This window comes from Triticum urartu, chromosome 4 (genome assembly GCF_003073215.2).
Source record: "Triticum urartu cultivar G1812 chromosome 4, Tu2.1, whole genome shotgun sequence".
NCBI lineage: Eukaryota > Viridiplantae > Streptophyta > Magnoliopsida > Poales > Poaceae > Triticum > Triticum urartu.
The window spans coordinates 387,649,754-387,655,882 of record NC_053025.1 but is presented as its reverse complement, the minus strand read 5'-3'; positions in this window follow the sequence as shown (position 1 = coordinate 387,655,882).

The window sequence follows — 6,129 nt, the reverse complement described above, 5'->3', positions numbered from 1 at the left end:
GAATAAAAATATTTTGAGACACCAAAACAACATTTTTGTGTGTGTTTTTGCATTGGTTTGCATGTCAAAGCACGTCATCTTTAGAAATTGAACTTCTCCTTTCCTTTTTGTTTTCTTTCAATATTGTTTAGCACGTCGAACCACGTCATCTTTAAAAATTGAACTTCTCCTTTCTTTTTGTTTTCTTTCAACATTGGTTTGCACGTCGAACCGCTTCATATTTAGAAATTGAACTTCTCCTTTTCTTTTTGTTTTCTTTCAACATTGGTTTACACGTTGAACCGTGACATCTTTACAAATTGAACTTATCCCTTTCTTTTTCTTTTCTTGCATGTTTTACCTTGCGTGTTTAAATTTATTTTTGAACTTGCTGAGATAACACACTTGACCTTCTCGAACACAACATTTTGACCTTCGCAAAACATAAATTAAAGCCAAACTTTTGACCTACAAAGCATGTACAATTTTCTCCACTTTTTCAAGAATAAACGTTGAATCACCCCGTTAGTTTGACATGAACTTCTGCTGCACATTTTCAAATGTCAGTTTGATTTTTCTTTTTCAAAAGCACATTGAGCTTTTTTATTATGGCCTGGGCGGTCCGTTTTTTGTTCATAGATGAATTTATTCAGTATGTGGTACACGTGAACTTTAAGAATTTCTGAAATATGAACTTCACATTCTATTGAAATTCAAGAAAATTACACACAACAATACACATACACTTCGTGTGATACATGTATTTACACAATGACGGATGCACACATCTGAAAGAGCATAAAGTTCTCACACAGAGTTCAAAAAATAGAGTGAATTCTTTTCCACAAGAAATGGTGGTCGTTTTTGGTAGGAACTTGTACAGTTTTTCAATTGGTTTGCATGTTGAACCACGTCATCGTTAAAAACCATACTTCTCTTTTTCTTTTCTTCTAATAAAAACACAACATTATAAAGGAAATAAAAATTTCTTTTTGCAATCCTTTTGCACGGGGAACCATCCTCACATCAAAGAATGAACATACTATTTTGCAATGAAGGTATGCATTTAAAAAAACACACACACACATATACAATACACACTTGACCTTCTGCAACACAACATCTTGACCTTCGCAAAAACAAAATTTTTAATCCAAATAAATCGCACACTAGTACAAGCAGGTGCCAGTGAAGCCGCCAAGCGTGGCTGCTGGAAAGTTCATATGCACAATAGCAAATCCCGCAGCTTGTTCACACATTGAACCTTTCAAAAATTGAATTTCTCATCCACAATTTTTTTTTGTGTATCAACATCTCATATGCACAATAGGTCACGGTGGCATCGCGCATGTAGCTGTAGAAATCTGAATTTGTTCAGAGAAGTAAGAACTCTGAACCTGTAGCTATAGAATCTGAACTTCTACTTTTCTGAAAAACTTGGTTATCGTGGCTGGAGGACGGAGGACCCAGATGGGGGTAGCGCTCGTCAGCCCATGGGCGCCCGGGACGGCGTCGCGTGTGTGGCCTTGGGTGGTGGCAGCTACAGAGGTAGGGGAAGGCCGACGTGTGGAGAAGGAGGTGCTGGAGAAAAGCTACAGCCGCAGGTTAAGGAGTGTCGTGGAGGTCGCTTGCTGTTGTGGGAAGCTGGTGGCCGTAGTATGAATCTCCTCGTCCAAGCGAGATGCTCGACCAGACCTGCAGTGGATGGGACCAAAACTGCAGTCGACGGGAAGGTCAAGACGTCCGTCACTGGAAGTTCAGCAATCCCTGTAGATCCACCGGAGCCGTGTCTTCACCGGAGAAAAGAGAGGAAGGAGCGGTGCATGGCTAGGAGGCGGCCGGAGGAGCTGTGGTGGTGGCGAATCCGGGGATGCCCCGGTGGTTGGGGGCGGCGTGAGGGCGGCGGCCCCAGCTGTGTGCGCGGTGGCGACGGTCGAAGCGCGCATGGCGGGTGCTCGGGGGAAGCCGACCGGCTGGGATCCGCGGTGGCGGAGCAGGGTAGGGTGGGGGCGGCAGCGCGCGGGATGGGGTGGCAGCGGAGCAGGACAGGGTGACGGCGGCAGCGCGCGGGGTAGGCGAGGTAGGAGGCGGCATTGGGTGGGGCGGCAACGACGGCCCGCTGTGCGTGAGGTAGGAGGCGATGCGGGGTGGGGCTGCGGCGGCGACCCGTGGGGTGGTGCGGCTGGATCGGGGGGAGGTTGAGGGGAACGTGGGGAGGAAGGGAGGTTGCGGGAGAGAGGACAGGAGTTCATGCTGTTTTTTTTCTCGGGAGTTTGGGAGGACCTCCGTCGCCCCTATATAGGCTGACGTGATCCAAATAGTTAGTTTGATCCCGGGATTAGAATAGTGTCACTATATATATATATATATATATATATATAGTGACACTATTCGTCACCCTGGGTGAGGAATAGTTATTCTTCACCCCTCTCTATTTTACCATTTATGCACCGTAATTTTACGTTCCGTAAGTTTTCTCTTATTTCTGACATAAAAAGAGACCATAAGAAAATATATAATCATCGTAAAAAATATTTTATATTATGTAAAATTACAAACGTAAAAACATAGTGTAAAGTACACATAAATTGCAAAAAAAATTGTCTTATGACCTATATTTTTATTTTCTTGTGCCAAATTTTACGTAGTGAATCAATATGAATGTAACTATTTGAATTCCAAACGTAATTTAATTATAAAATAATCGTAAGATTACCTCGGGTGAAGAATAAATTATTTTGCACCCTGGGTGGTGAATAGTATCACTATATATATATGTGTGTGTGTGTGTGTGTGTTGTTGTTGTTGTTGTTCTGAATGCAATCCCATCGCACAACACACACATCTTGTTAAGTTAAACCGTTTCTGTTCTCTTGTGTCAATGCAAACAGTTCATCCGAGTGAACCGCATGCCGTATATCGCACACACCTTGATCTGGCTGACCGTTTCTTTTGTGTTGCCTAATCACAAATAGTTCATCTGAGTGAACCGTATGCAGTATATAGCACACACCTTCATCTAGCTGCCCGTTTCTTTTGTGTTGCCTAATCACAAGCAGTTCATCCGAGTGAACCTTATGATGTGTATCGCACACACCTTCTTCTGGTTGCCCGTTTCTTTTGTTCCTCCTCATCGCAAACAATTAATTGAACTGAACCATATGCCCTTCATCGCACACGCAACTAAAATCTGAACCGTGTTTGATGCATCCTCCATCACAAACGTTTTGCATCTTTTTGATGGTTTTCATACACCACCGTATGCGATTATTGCATCGCACACAGTTTCTCGAAGGGTCTCTGATCGTAGTGTCATGTTAGTAGCATCCTGCAGTAGTGTATGCTCCTTAGTACAGAGGGAGCGTTCCGTGTTTCCGTTGATTCTAATGACGCCGCGTGGACCGGGCATCTTAAGTTTTAGATAGGCGTAGTGCGGGACCGCGTTAAAGCGGGCGAAAGCGGTTCGTCTGAGCAGCGTGTGATAGCCGTTGCGGAACGGGACAATATCGAAGGTCAAGTCTTCGCTTTGGAAGTTGTCCGGCGAGCCGAAGAGGACTTCCAGCATGATTGAGCATGTGCAGCGGGCCTCTACACCAGGTATTACTCCTCTAAAGGTAGTCTTAGTGGCTTGATTCTTGACGGATCGATGCCCATTTTTCGGGCATTGTCTTGATAAAGTAGATTGAGACTGATGCCGCCGTCCATGAGGACTCGCGTGAGATGGAATCCATCAATGATTGGATCGAGGACCAAAGTTGTCGAACCTCCATGACGGATACTGGTTGGGTGGTTCTTTCGAATGAAGGTGATCAGGCAAGCCGACCATGGGTTGAATTTTTGGGTGATCGACTCTATGGCGTAGACGTCCCATAATGCACACTTGCGCTCCCTCTTAGGGATATGTGTGACATATATCATATTCACTGTTTTTACCTTGGGGGAAATTGCTTCTGTCCCCTTGTGTTCGGTTGATGAGGCTCTTGGTCATCCTCATCGCTGGGCGACCCTTTTCCCTTGTATTTGGCATTGATTTTACCGGCATGTTTAAAGACCCAACAATTTCTGTTGGTGTGATTGGCGGGCTTATCGGGGGTGCCATGAATCTGGCAAGGACGATCAAGTATTCGGTCTAAACTGGATGGGCCATCTTTATTTGCATTGAATGGCTTCTTCCGTTGACCAGGTTTGGATCCACTGAATCTGGCATTGACCGCCGTGTCTTGGGTTCCTTCGTTATTGTTTCGACGCTTATGCTTGTTGCATCGTGGCTTGCCATTGTCGTCCCTGGGTTCGGAGGTGTCAGAGTCGTTGGTGCTATTGCTTCTACGAGCAAGCCGGCTATCCTCTCCCGCGCAAAAGTGGGTCATAAGTGCGGTAATGGCTGCCATGGACTTCGGCTTTTCTTGGCCGAGGTGTCGGGCAAGCCACTCATCTCAGACGCTATGTTTCAAGGCCGCGAGGGCTTCTACGTCCAGACAATCCACAATCTGGTTCTTTTTTATTAAGAACCTTGTCCAGAGCTATCGGGCTGATTCTCCGGGTTGCTAGATTATGTGACTAAGATCATTGTAAGTTGGGCGTCTGGGGGTCGAACATAGGTACCTTGTAAGTTGTCTCTGAATGCGTCCTCCCTTCCCAGCTACCAATGGAGTTTTCTAGTAGGATGTTCAGCCAGTGTCGTGCTGGCCCCTTAAGTTTTAGGGGGAGGTATTTGATGGCGTGTAGATCGTCACCGCGAGCCATGTGAATGTGGAGAAGAAAATCTTCAATCCATACTGCAGGATCTGTTGTGCCATCGTATGATTCGATGTTCACGGGTTTAAACCCTTCTAGGAACTGGTGCTCCATTACCTCATCGGTGAAGCATAGGGGGTGTGCGGCGCCTCTGTATCCGGCAACGTCTTGGCGCAGTTCGGATGAAGTCCGCATGCAGTTTTTGGCCCTGGTGTGGTTGTGTTTGTCACGCCAGGCCTGATGGCCATCTTCTCGCGCTTGGGCACGCCCCCTTGATCCGTAGATTGACCTGGTATGGCCGGCTCTATTGTCCAGGTCTTGACGTAGGTCATAAGTGTATCCCCGAGCTGTTGTTTCTCTGCTTTTACGACGAGGTGGTGCCGGCTGGTGTTCGGCTTGAGTTGCCGTTCTGTCCCAGACACGTAGTGGTTGGTCAGCTCCGTCAGCCGCATTACGCGCGGGTGGTATGGGCTCCAGCACCTCATCGTCAAATTGGGGTAGCAATTTACGCTTCGGGTAACTCTTTGTTGGGTGTTCGAGGCCGTATTCTTCGGCTGCCAGGACATTAGTCCATCTGTCGTTGAGCAGATCTTGGTCAGCTTGAAGCTGCTGCTGCTTTTTCTTAAGGCTTCTTGCAATGGCTATTAGCCGGCACTTGAAGTGCTCTTGTTCAAGGGGTTCCTCTAGCACGATGAAATCTTCGTCGCCGAGGCTCACGTCGTCCTCAGAGAGTGGTAGATAGTTGCTATCCTTCCAGTCTTTGTTCCCTTCTTGACCGTCAGGGTCAATTTGCCCGTCCTCCCGATCATCCTGTTCGGATGTTGGTTCGATGGGGTCTTCTTGGTATTCAGTGTTCTCCGGAGTGTCGTCGTCTCCGGTGCCGATATTGTTCTCTTTTCCGCGACACGATTTAGAGCAGCGCCGCTGACGTCGATGCTTTGGTGGTATCTCAGGAGGTTCGTCCTCGACTGGATCCTTTTAATCATCGTCGTCGCCTTCTTTAGGTGTGCCCACCATGTACAGGTCGTATGAGGAAGTGGTCGTCCAGCATCCGGTGAATGGCGGGTTTTGGGCCTGCTCCTCTCCAGCATCGTCGTCCATACCGTCGATGTCTGCGGAGGCGTAGTCAAGCATGTCGGTTAGATCCTTGACAGTGGCTATAAAGTGGGTGGTGTGTGGGAAGTAAAATTCCCTATTTTCAGCCCCTAGTCCGGGTTGGGCACAGTTCGGAAGCGGTTCCTCTTTGATGGCGAGGGATCGCATTAAGTCTAGAGCCTCGTTTAAGAGCGAGGTTTGGACGGGGACCGAAGTTCCCTGGCCGAGCTTGCATGACGCGGGCTTTGAGGGTTCGGAGCTAGTGTCCGGAGAAGAGCCCGGCTTGGTGATGACTGCCAGTGGCGCTATCCTCTCCGGTTC